The following is a 13,545-nucleotide window of genomic DNA, read 5'->3' as shown; positions in this document are numbered from 1 at the left end:
TGTAAATCAACTATACTTCAATTTAAAAAAAAAGAAAAATAGATCCCTTGAAATAGAACCCTAAAGCATACAGGAGTACCAGGTGTAGGCTGCAGTTACTTCTTCTAGGGCTGAGGCAGAGTACCCCAAACCAAGGAAGGAATAAACTCAGAAGAGCCTCCTCTCCCTAAGGCTGAGATTCAGACCTCATCATAGAGGGCGCTGGTGAGACCCATTAGTTGGTGGAGATATTCACTAGGGTACCGTGGGCCACAGCTGGTCCACAGGAAGCTGCCCACTGGGGTGGGGTGAACTGCAGCCAGTGTGCAGGAGACCACCCACTGGAGCAAGCGGGAGGTGGCTCACTAGAAGTCACTTGTTAGAGAACTGGAGGAACTCACTGGAGGTGAGTGGAGAAACTTGTTGGAGGGCAAGAGCCACTGAGTTCCCTGCACACCTGTTGGCAGCTACACGTGGGACCTAGGAGGAGAAGCCCTTTCCTCTGCCATGCCTTGCAGTGTCTTTCCAGAACCTGGTTATTGACCGAACCTAACACTGCTGGAAAAGGAGACATGTTCACAAGGTCCACCTCTACTTCCATAAAGAAGGACAATGGAGCCGAGAGGCAGTAATTGATAACTGGCACACAACGTCTCAGAATATTTACCTCCCAAGTGCCTTTTCTCAGGAAGCTACTAAAAATGTGATCCCCCAAAAGAAAGTAAATTAGGAAAGAAGAATATATGAAATCCAAGAAACAAGAGATAGGGGATTGATCACAGGAATGAGGTAAAGGGAATCCCAGAAGGATGATAATGAAAGACCCAGAATGACAGCTAAAGGCAGCAGCCTAGGGAGCAATCAGGATCTCTGATTGGAGCAGGAAGATACAGGGCTCCAGGAGGGATGCATCAAGACAGAAAGTGTGTGTGTGCGTGTGTGTGAGAGAGAGAGAGAGAGAGAGAGAGAAGAGTCGGGGGAGCGCTTGAGGGAGGGGGGTGTAAAGAGGAGGAAGGAAGGAAAGGAAAGAAAAGAAAAGAAAAGAAAAAGGTTTGAACTACTGATGAACTATTGAAAGGAATTTATGCTCTGGCAGTGAGTTTGGAGGTGAATTAATGATAGATATATCAAAAACTAAGCAAAAGAGAGAAAGAAAGAAAGGAAGGAAGGAAGGAAAGAAGGAAGGAAGAAAGAAAGAAAGAAAGAAACCCAACCCTGACAATTATTAATACAAGAGGGAAAAAAAAAACTATTTTACAAAGAAGGTTCACTACATGGCTAGTTGTGCAAAGTATTTACATAGTCCTAAGAATCTAAACAAATATTCAACTAACCAAAAATCACGATATAACTATTGGGTTGGCCAAAAAGTTTGTTTGGGTTTTTCTGTAACATCTTACGGAAAAGCCCGAACGAACTTTTTGGCCAACTCATGTAGTAGGAAGATGAAGTGAGCAGAGGGAAGAATAAAAAGAGATATGAGAGTATTAAAGCCCCTTCTTACACAGAAATCAATGATAAATGATAATCAAAATGAAAAACATGAGGAAGAAACATTATAAAAATGCTATTCAGAAATATGAAGGTAAATACCAAAAGAAAGACCTAAAAGTGTTAGCAGGGGTTTTTTCTGGGTAGCAATAATTTGGGATGGGGACAGGTGGGATAGGGATTGTCAATTTTAGTTATAAGACTTACAGAATTTTGACATTTTAAGCTATGTATATAAGTATCTTCAATAGAAATTGGGGGAAAAATAAGTAGTAAAGGGAAAGTTCTTCCTTAAGTTTGATTTGGAACTTAAGTCTGGGTTAAACACATTCCTTCAAATTATTTCAACCAAAGACTTACCCAGGGTCTATCTCACTGCTTTGGACATATACTCAGGAACATAAAGTCCTTAGGCAGTAAGGACACCCTCCTCAAATTGTATGATAGTCAAAACCAATATGTTCCTGAGAGAATGAGAAACTACAGTGTAAGCATGACCCATCTTTACAGTAGAGAGTCAAGATTACCCAGGTGGAACTCATGGAAATCTTCTTTGTATGTATTAGAAAACATACGTATGTTATGGAGGATGGTGGAACATTCAAATACATTTCTGGAAAAATTTCCATGTGTTCATTCTTTGGTGTTACAGATACTTCAGAATTAAAACTAAGAACAGCCGCTAGAAGTTACTTTAAGGATAGAGATTTGGATTACTTTGGCTGCTAAGATATATACATGGTTACACTATCATCAGAGGTTTTGAGAGGTGTCTCCTCCCAAGTACATGCCCCTCTAGCTCTTCACAAGTATATTATGCTTCAGTTCAGTGTGTCAGATATATATTGAACACTCCATTGTATGTTATGGGTTGAATTGTGTCCCCCCCCACCAGCATTTATAGGTTGAAGTCCTAACCCCCAGTATCTCAGAATGTGGCCTTATTTGAAAATATGGTCATTCCAGATATAATTAGTGAAGGTGAGGTCATTAGAGTGGGCCCTAATCCATCATAACTGGTGTCCTTATTAAAAGAGGACATTTGGACATAGAGACACACACATAGTGAGAATGCCTTGTCAGGATGAAAGCAGAGACCTTGGTGATGCTTCTAAAAGCCAAGGAATGCTAACGATTGCCAGCCAACCGCCAGAAGCTAAGGGCTTAGTATGGAACAGATTCTCCCTCACAGTCCTCAGAAGGAACGAACCCTGCCAACACCTTGATCTAGACTTCTAGCCTCTAGAACTGTAAGAAATTAAATTTCAATTGCTTAAGCCTTGCAATTGGTGTTACTTCATTATGGCCGCCCTGGCAAACTAACACGGTATGTAATATGCTTTCTCTATTAAGTGAAGGTCTAATTCCCAGATGATTTTCTTTTTGTTGCAAATCTTTTCCAAAGAGTCAATATAGGTATAGTGTATCTTCACAACACAAATGCATCATCAACTGAATTAGATTCCTTTTTAGAGTTACATTTGTATAGTTGTGTATGAGAAGCTGGGGAGGGGGGTGAGATAGCAGAGAAAGAAAATGTAATTACTGATTTCTTTAAACTGAACAAATGCATTTATTTTTACATCAGGGGTGGAAGGTATCAGATCATTACGACTTTCCAGTTGCATTCTTTATTTGATTTTCTACCTAATCCAATTCCTGTCAGTTTACATTTCATTTGTAAGTTTTCTTAAAAGATGAATGCACATAGTTGTGTGTAGAATGCTTAATATCTATACACTGTAAGGCAAGAGTAAGCCTGCCTTTCCATTTAAAATATTCTCTGACGGCAAAATACTGTGGTTCTAACTGGACAACACTGTCCTGAGACATACGCATTACACAGAAGTTCAAATGGTTTAGGGATCTGTGAAAACAAATGGAATTGAAAATGTTGCCTAACACAGAAGAAATTTCTAATTAATGATATATACGTGTTTCAGTGCACAGTCAACCACTTATGTCTTTAGAACACATGGTCTATCTCAATGTGCACAACCGGAGTATCTCTAGAATAAAGGCCTGAAAAGATTCTATTCCTTTTAGAATTAAGAACTTCAATTCTGGCACTTGAGTCTATACATTCAAAGAAGAGTTGAGGATTGTGATATAGCTATGCTGATAATTCAAGTTAAAATCACATTTTCTTTGATTATCTGGATGTTGCAGGCAAACGGAGGAAACTATTAGTATGAATTATTATCCAGAGAATTGAATCAATTTTCCATTTCACTTTACTCATGTAAGCATGGCCTAAATCACTGGGTGAGAAGTATTCCTAGCAATGAACTGCATTTAAAACCTCAATAAAAAGTCATTTTTATCTAATGGCCAAACATACATAACAATAATAACAATGATTCCTTATATGTACATGGGTTCGCAATTTACAAGCATCTCCCTATTTGTTAAAAATATTTCATCTGCTCAATTTTTCCCCCAAGGTGGGAACCGGTCAGAAAAATGAGGAACCTAGAGGTCAAAGGACTTGATGGAGACTACGCAGTATAGGACTCATGAGTGTTTATTCCATTACATCAAGCGTTAATTTTTTTGTGCCATGAGCCTCTTAGGGAATTTGCAGAAGCCTTTGGACCCCTTCGCAGAAAAATGTTTTTAATTGCATTTTAGAATCACCATATGATTACAAAGGAAACCAATTATATTAAAATACAATTATCAAAAATAAAAATATTTTAAAATGTTTGATACGGTGATACATGGGCTCTTTATTAATGCATTAAATATCAATATACAGTAGCAAACCTAATAACTACCACAATTTCAAAAATATTGAAATTGATATATCTGCAACAACTGTACTGTGATATGCAAAAGGTTGTGATTCCTACTGGTGACAATTTAACTGGCACTGCTACATATGAGACCTTGGATGTCCTCAATAAATAGTAAGCCAAACAGGATGTGGTATTAGAGTTTTGAATGGAAATAGTTATTTGACCGGTTTCTGGAGTGGTTCAACAACTCTTGCTGGGTTGTGAAGAATGAGACAGAGACCTTGGAGTAGCTACATGTTGGACTGGGGTGCAGGGTACCATCATTGGAAGGTCTGGAACCCAAGCTAAGCTATATGCATCCTAGAGCCAGAAAAGCTCCTTCATGAAGTGTAGGTGGCAGTGGCATTTATTCATTCAACAAGGATTATCTGCTGGGAACCAGGAACTGAGTGGACCTTCCTTAGCAGCTTGATCCTATCTTCAGTTATTCAAAAGCCAGTCATAGGGCTTCCCTGGTGGTGCAGGGGTTAAGAATCCGCCTGCCAATGCAGGGGACACAGGTTCGATCCCTGGTCCGGGAAGATCCCACATGCTGCGGAGCAACTAAGCCCGTGCGCTACAACTACTGATCCTGCACCCTAGAGCCCATGAGACACAACTACTGAGCCTGCGTGCCTAGAGCCTGTGCTCCGCAACAAGAGAAGCCACTGCAATGAGAAGCCCGCGCACCACAACGAAGAGTAGCCCCCGCTTGCCATAACTAGAGAAAACCCACATGCAGCAATGAAGATCCAACACAGCCAAAAATAAAATAAATAATTTTTTTTAAAAAAGCCAGTCATAAAAATCCAAGAAACACGCATCCTGATTATTGGGTTAGGCTTTCAGGACAGGGACGTATATTCTACTTCTACTCATACCATTTCTTCTCCCCAAAATCTTGGTCAATTCACGTGCGTGTGCGTGTGAAAGTATTTTTATAGATTTTGTTTTTTAGAAGTTACAGATTTACCAAAAAATGAGAAGATAGTACAAAGAGTCCCTGCACTTAGTTTCCCCTATTATTGACACTTACATTAGTGTGGTACATTATTACAATGAATGAACTCACACGGATACATTACAATTAACTAAAGTCCATCATTTAATCAGATTTCTTTAGTGTCCACTTAGTGTCCTTTCCTGATCCAGGACAGCACACTACATTTAGTCATCCTGGCTCCTTAGGCTCCGCTTGACTGTGATAGTTTTTTAGACTTTCCTCGTGTTTGATGACCTTGACAGTTTCAAGGAATACTGGTGAGGCAGTTTTAGAATCCCTCAGTTGGGATCTGTCTGATATTTTTTCATGATTGGACGGTAGCGATGAGTTTGGGGGCGGAAGACTACAGAGATAGTTTCATTTTTATCACATCATATCAAGGGTACATACTATCAGCGTGATTTACCACTTTTAATGGTGACCTTGATCAACTGGTTGAAGTAGTGTTTGTCAGGTTACATCATGGTAAAGTTACTCTTTTTTCCTCCTAACAACTCAATTTTTACATCTCTGTAATTAATTACTAAAGAAAAAAAAATAGTTCCCATACAGCATGTTAATCTAGTCCTTTATAGAAGCATAGACGTAGAGGAGATTTGGGGAGATTAGTTAGCTCAGTTTCTGGGCCCAAGCCATCCTGCACAGATGGGTTTCTGGCTGGCCTACTTTTAAAGATAAAAAAGGAAGGGAACTCCACAGTGAGAGAATTCTGAACTCTTGACAGTTGATGTTCTACAGCTCAATCAACAAATAAGTAGAATGTCCTCACCACGTGCAAGCTGCCTAGATACGTGTGTAGCTCCAAGGCCTTTACACCATCTTACATCTTTCCTGGAACAAGTTGGTATATATGTAAATAAATATATGAGTGAAGAGACAAATGACTGAATAAAATAGAATGCAATATAACATAGTGGGAGTCAGGATGAAAAAACTCTAGTGAGCAGTTTTAGACTCATAAAATCTAAATGTATGCTCTGGGCCCACCAGATTGAGGCATACAACTTTAGACAAGTCACTTGACCTTTCTAAACCTCAGTTTCCTTAACTGTAAGATGGAGATAATCACACCCGCTATTAACAGCTGTACAAATCAAATTACATACAGAAAGCATTGAGCATGTAGTAGGCCCTCAGTGTACTGTGGTTATTCTTACTATACAAGGAATAAGTAAGTGATCCCACTTTAGAGTCGCTCTGAATTAAAAGGGATCTGTTTTAGGGGGATTTTCCTCTGCTGAAATTGAGTTTAAGGGATGCACACTGTATATTCTTCTTAGTTTTCTTCCTGATTTCCACCTTCCTCCACTCCTTTCTTTCTCTCTTGTTTTTTTTTTCAGATTTCATTACCTCTCTGCTGCTGCCTTAGACTGCTGGAGGCCTCATATCATTTCCCACTGCCAAGCCCCCATTACACTGGTATTTCTGAAGCAGCAGAGCTTCTTAGTGCCTGGTAAGAACTGCTTCTCCCCCAGGTAGTCAGAGAGAGGCAGAAAGCTGGAGAAAAGGGGGGAAATGTTTCTGTGCCTCGGGTTCCTGTGTGTGTTTATTTTGTTTTAAGTGGTTGCTTTGCTGATCCTATTACTGTAAAGGGTAATGATATTTGGGAATAAAAGTCTATGAATAAGTAATGATAATAGAAGTAAGAACCAGAACTGTGGGATATAAAGCGTGTGTTTAAAATAGTCTGTCATTTTCAACTCTGCCTACTAAGCTTTTTCCTAGACTGAAAGACACAGACCTTCGGGGAGAGAAGCAGGCAGCCTGGGACCCAGTCCACAACCAAAGGGCAACCGCCGCTCCACAACAAACCAGCTTCTCTATTGTGGTCAAACTCTATCTCCACCACCACCACCGGGTTTCTCTGGTGCAGGCAATGAAACTTTTTTTCAAAGTTAAATAACCAGAGTAATAAATGTAAAATGTGTTGATTTAAGAATGGAAGCTACAGAATGAGAACATTTTAGGGTCTGCTTTGAGAACTTTATGTTTCTTGAGACACAGTTATTCCTCTCGCAGAGCATCTGTGGTTGTGTACACTGCTGTAACAGGAAGGCCACCCAGGGATCCAATTAAAGTGCCGAAATGAGCCAGGCTGAACCATAAGGAAATATGAGGAGAAGAGACTGCGGCTCAGGATGAGGATTCAAACCCTAGCATCTGAGACATCATGCATTTCATTATCTGGAAGACTGGTCAAACCGGCGTCCTGAAACTCAGCACAAATGGCTACCAAATCCTGGTTCTAGTGAGCTAAGAGAAAACAGATAACTACATAAGAAGCAAGGGCCCTGTGCCCAAAACACCCAGCCTACAGTCCACGAAGACCAGATCCTCAGACTGCAAGCCAAGACATTACAACTAATGGGAGCCATTGCTCTGGTGCCAATCATGGCCTCGGATTTATTGCTTTCGAGGCTAAGGTCACAGGCTGAGGCATTCTCCAGATTCTGCAATTGAGCACAGGACACGCCACCCTTCCTGATTCCCCCCCATCAAACGCCAGGAGTCTGTTAGGGCAGAACTGCACAAATGGGAAACACCCATCAAATGCAGCAGGAATATTAACTTCACTAGGAAGCCTTTATATGCCATTACTTTAGAAAGGATTCCTTGTTAGTCCTACCATTAAACAATTAAATTGTCAGAGATGAATTCTGTGCATGTGTGTGCAGAGCGGGCGTGTGCGTGCAGGATGTGTAATTTCCCACTCAGGTGATGTCTGCTGCAGGTCTCTCTGTCTCTCTGTCTCTGTCTCTCTCTCTCCACCTCAATTGTATGCTTTTCCCTTTACATTATTGAAAATAAATACATCTTCCTGGTGGCATAAGCAGTTTTTGTTATGAATTTTGATATGCCTATGCATTTTATATCACTCAGAAACTAGGAATACAAAACGAAATGCTCAAAGACAAATCTGTCTTCAACTATCCCCCTGGTGAAACATGACTCCTTATTCCCCTTTCCTGACACTAGTTATTGATACAGTTGGTTTACTCTATTGGCACTGTGTACATGGACATTATATGAAGTAGATCGAAATCAAGCTAATGCCTACAGATGGGCAGAATGATAACCACATATTTCCCTTACGTTTTCATCCTCATTAGAGCTTTATGCCTTCACAATACTGATTTCCTTCTCCTAGTCTCTGTTATAGAATGTTTGACCTGTGGAAATCAAACATGCTTGTGAAAAGCGCACATATTTCACTTAAACCCAGTATTGATTCGTTCAGTAAAGAGACAGCATACCACTTAAAACAAATTGGGTAATATTTAATAAATGTAATTAGGGTCACACTTAAATCTCTATAATTTTATATAGCTTAAAATTTTACTTAATCAGATTACATCCTTGCCTTCGTCAGCTACCAAAACTCTTCTCTGAGGCTTTAATCTTTTAAAAACTGCAAAAAAAAAAAAAAATAGAATAGCTATGCACCAAGATGAAAAGACCTCTAGAAATTACACATATATAAGACAAAAGGCGAGTCCAAGAAAATACTGCCAACTCCTCAAGCCCCTGAAAGAACCATGTTGTATTAATTCTCTATGTGCCAATGCAATTATTAGTGACTTAATAAATGCTTCTTGATATGATGACATAGTATCATAAATATAACCTGCTGTTCTGATATTAAGCCTCATAAAATGTTTAGCTTATCTGTTTTACAACAATGTACTTATCTGTAGATAAAGTAGGAAAGGGATTTTGAAATCAAATTGCAAGTAGCTACAGTTTCTCCACAGACTGTCCCCTTTTGGGGTCTCATTCCCCTTGGTTTATGTCTTTTTTAAAAAGGATGACAAAATTGTGAATTTTGGATCTTACCCTTGTTTATGTGGTGAGATTTCTATTCAGGCTTAAGATTAACTGGGGTCCACTCTGCTGGCCAGCTCTGCATCCCCTCCTGCAACCCTACCTAGCCTCTCCCTGGCCTCGCCAAAACCTGTCTTCAGGATTTAGATGAAACACCACACCTCTTTATTCAGTAACTCAGACTTCTGAACCAGTGCTCTGGCACAGGTGAACACATGTGTTTAAGGTTTTGGTCAAGAAAAAACTGTACAGGCCCTTGATCCCAAAGGAAGGAAAGGAATATGGGTGGGGAAATCTCCTTGGAAGAAAAAAAGGAAAATAGTTTAACAGAAAAAGGTGATATACCCAGAAAGTATTTATATCACCATTTTTCATTTATTTATTTACTAAATGAATATTGTAAAAAGTTCATATTGTAAAAACTTTAAACCCACCCCACCCCCAATACACACACATACACACACACACACACACACACACACACACACACACACACTTTGACCATTTCTTGCTCACATAATTCTTCCTTCCGACAATAGCACTGCCATCTTTCCAAATATGAAGATTTAAACCTTAGAGTTGGCTTCTATCCGTCCAGTCCCTCATCCCTGGATCACACCATGTAAGCACTTGCCCTTAATCCTCATGGGGGGTTCCTCCCTCCCCATCTCTGGTTATCCAGGCCCCACCCAACTTTCATGCCGCACGTGGATCCATCTTTTTCCTGAAGACTTGGGTTGAATAGTAAGGGTGATGTACACCCAAGCACCACACTCTTGTAGCTAATACAAGATTCACAGCATTAAAAGTGTTTTAATAGAAATTTTTAAATGGCAAAAATTACCAAGTATGTTAGAAGAACATCTCTTTACAAATAATTGGTATGTTTACTGTAAACCATTCCTACCTAGTCACTAATATAGGTGCCCCCAAAGAGTACGCTGAACAAGGGATCATATACGTTGTGTGATTTCCATTCAGAAATAATACTTATTGGCTTGTGTTAGATCTGAAATCATGTCATTAATTATTAATTACTTTGATTAAAATTTGTGTGGTATTTAGGAGACTCCTATTAAAATACAAATATCCCTGAGAGAAAACACTCCAAGCTTGTTATCAATGATTTACATCTTTTCAGGGATTTTCTCAAGATTCTTTGATGAAATATCAAATCCCTTTCCACCTGTGATGGCAAATCAGTAGACTCAGTCACACGAGGAAGCACAGCATATAACCACTTCTGTGTTGTGATGTCAGGATAGTCAGGAAAGATTGCCTGCTACCCCCCCATCCACCAGCCCATCCCAAATTTCTTCTTTTAAATTTAAGCCAAAAGGGTCTTAGTACACCATTAAATACAAATATCCCTGAAAGAGGTCACACATTAGGCCAAAACATTATTTTAACCTCTGAATATTATCAGATTCTTCAAGGTGCTGACCCAAGCCTTTCACTCTTAAATTCTCTGTAATGTCTTCAATTACCTCATCATGTCCTAAGACTTCCACCTCCATAGTTATTGAAATCATCCTAAATTTTTATAATTTGCTCTCAAATTCTATCCTCAGCTAGACCAGAATATTCAGATGTCTGTCTGTCGGACATCTCCATCTGTCTGTTCCGTGAACATCTCATACGCAACATAAGCAGAGGCAACACATTCTATTCCCTTCAAACTTGCCTCTTCTCATTTGTTGTGGGTTCACTTAACCACACGGTAACTCAAGCAGAAACCTCAGAGTCATCTTTCACTCCTCCCTTCCCCACAACCAATCAATGATAATATCCTAAAGATTCCAACACTGCAACATCTCGTACCTGTCTCCTTCCTCCTCTCCAGGGACCCCCACTGTAACACAGACCCCCATTTCCCTTCACCTGGGCTGCTGAAACACCACTCTGCACTGTACACTACTTTTCCTAAAGCTGGGCTTTGATTGTGTCCTTCTCCAATTCAAAACCCTTTATTTCTCCCCATTGCCCATTAAATTAAAATCAAACTCATCTTGGTTTTCAATGTTTATTAACTTATGGCCTCATCTACCTTCCACTTTCACATGCTTTTTCTAACCCCTCTAGTAAAACTGGAATACTCACTGTTGTCTGAAGATGCCTTTAGCTTTCCAACCTATGTGCCTCAAATGGTTTCCTCCACTTGAAATACTTTCATCCATTTTCCATTTCCACCCATTAAGAGCCTATCCTTCAAGGTCAACTTCAAATTTTGCTTTCTTCAATAAGTCCTTCTGGAGTGCCCCCCTGCTGGATGCGATCTGTCCCACCATTGAACTCCCATGGCAGCCACTATTCCCTGAATTACTAAATAGTATCATTATTTTTATGCCTGTCTTATGCTATTCACTACACTGACAACTCCCTAAGTCTAGGAACAGTGTCTTATTCATTTCTACCTCACCTGCAGTTCCTAGCTCAATGCTCGCATATAAAATGCACATAATTATTGAAGGTTTCTTAGCAAGTTTTGATGGAGGATGAAAAAGACAGTAGAGGAGTTCCTGGCTTCTGAAAGGGTGGCTTTGCCAAGAAGTGACTTTACAGGGTTCTGGAGAGCAACTTTACATACTTTGTAACCTGAAGACTACGGCTTAGGACAAGCACCTTGGCAATGGATGGAAATCTGCGTTGGCGGAAAGGAGGGCTGGTCCAGAGCACGAGCACCCACCTGGATGAAAACATGGTACTGGGGACTTTCAATGAAGGCAGGACAGCATGAAACAATTCGGGTGCTTGGGGATCTTGGGAGTGTCTTCAGGTCCTGGAATGCTGCAGGGCAGATAAGAGCACTGGGTCAGAGAATTCTAGAATAGGCAAATGAGTAGGTGATAAAATGAACTGCGTGTTTCACCACTCTACATACACTAGACTAAAGTACCTCTATTTTAGCCTTGTTTGGGTTTCTGTACATATGTGAAACTGTCAGTTAATTGCTCAGTTAATCAGTACATAATTATTGAGTGCTTTCAGTATGCCAAGCACTGTGCTAGGTGCTGGAGATATAGGGGTGAATAAAAAAGACAAAAATCCCTGCCCTCAAGGACCTTTTTAGTGAGAAGGGATAAGTGATAAATAGAATAAATACATAAAATATAGAACTTACTAGAAGGTGATAAATTCTCTGGATAAAAATAAAACAAGATATGGAGACTAAGTGTTAGAATTTTGAGCAGAGTGGTCAGGCTTTGTTAGGAAGGTGATATGTGAGCAAAGACTTGGAAGAGGTGGAGTGATGATACTGTGCATCTATCCGGGGAAAGAGCATTCAGACAAATGTCCTGAAGTAAGCACAGGCCCGACATACTGGAGGAACAGAAAGAATTGGAGGTAAGCACAGGCCTGACACACTGGAGCCAAAGTAGCTGGAGACAGAGTGAGGTCAGAGAAGTAAAGGGAGACTTGCAGCCTGTGTAGGCCATTGTAAGGATGTGGTTTTTACACTGAGTGAAATGGAGAGCGTTAGGAAGAGTCTGAGCAAAAACTGACATCATTGGCTATTGGGTTGAGACTGAAAGTAGAAAGGACCAGAGACTGAAGCAAGGAGGAGGCTACTGCAATATCCCGGGCAAAAGTGATGATGGTGACTTGGACCAGGGTGGTGGCAGCAGAGATAATGAGAAGTGATCAGAGTCTAGAAAAACGTTAAAGGTAGAGCCTTAAGGATTTTTGGATGTATTAGATGTAGGGTGTAAAGGAAAAAAAGAGTCAAGGGTGACTCCAAAGCTATAGTGTGGTTTATTAACTGGAGTGGAGAATATTAAGGAAGGGGGAACAGAGACAATCGGGAATTTGGATTGGGATCTGTAAATCCTCTGATGTCTATTAAGCATCTAAGTGGAGTCTGGAGATCAAGAGAAAAATCTCGACTGGAGATCTAAATTTGGGAGTCATCAGAATATACACAGTATTTGAAGCTATGAGACTGAGTGATTTCCACAAGAGAGTGGTTAAAAGGAAGAGACAAGGTTCAGTGACTGGGCTTGAGGCACTATAGCTTTCAGAGGTCACAGAGAATCAGTAAAGGAGACTGAGAAGGAAGAACCAGTAGGGTGGGAGGCAAACCAGGTGTGTATGTTGTCCTGGAAACAGGATATAAGTTTTCAAGGAAGAGAGAGTGATCAACCTGGTCAAATGCTGCTTACAGGTCAAGAAAGATGAGAACCAAGAAAAGCCCTTTGGATTTAGCAACCCAGAGGTCACTGGTGTCATTGACAATAACAGTTTCAATGGAGTGATGGGATAAGAAAGCCTGATTAGAGAAGGTTTGAGAATAAGAGAAGAGGAATTGGAGAGATTTAATATTAGATATCTCTTTTTGTTGTTAAAAAAGGTTGCACTTTTTAAAAAATGCCAGTAATTCCGACTTTTTATAACCCAAATGGGCACTGTGTCCACAGTAATCTGAATACGTCAAGTTTTACTTGAGAAATCCCCCTTTCAAATGATAACAAGTTT

General features: G+C 40.1%; 1 long non-coding RNA gene across 2 annotated transcripts in view; it reads right to left on the bottom strand.

Annotated features, from left to right (window-relative positions):
• LOC309830367 overlaps nucleotides 1-13,545 on the bottom strand; it is a 119,515-nt gene that overhangs the window by 102,501 nt on the left and 3,469 nt on the right. For both annotated transcript variants that reach the window (XR_014297475.1, XR_014297476.1), the window contains exon 3: nucleotides 11,759-11,859. This is a non-coding gene — a long non-coding RNA (uncharacterized lncRNA). The remainder of the gene's footprint in view (nucleotides 1-11,758; nucleotides 11,860-13,545) is intronic.

The sequence above is a fragment of the Grampus griseus genome (assembly GCF_964374135.1).
Source record: "Grampus griseus genome assembly, chromosome: 1".
NCBI classification, from domain to species: Eukaryota; Metazoa; Chordata; class Mammalia; order Artiodactyla; family Delphinidae; genus Grampus; species Grampus griseus.
This window is presented reverse-complemented; position numbering and strand designations above follow the sequence as displayed.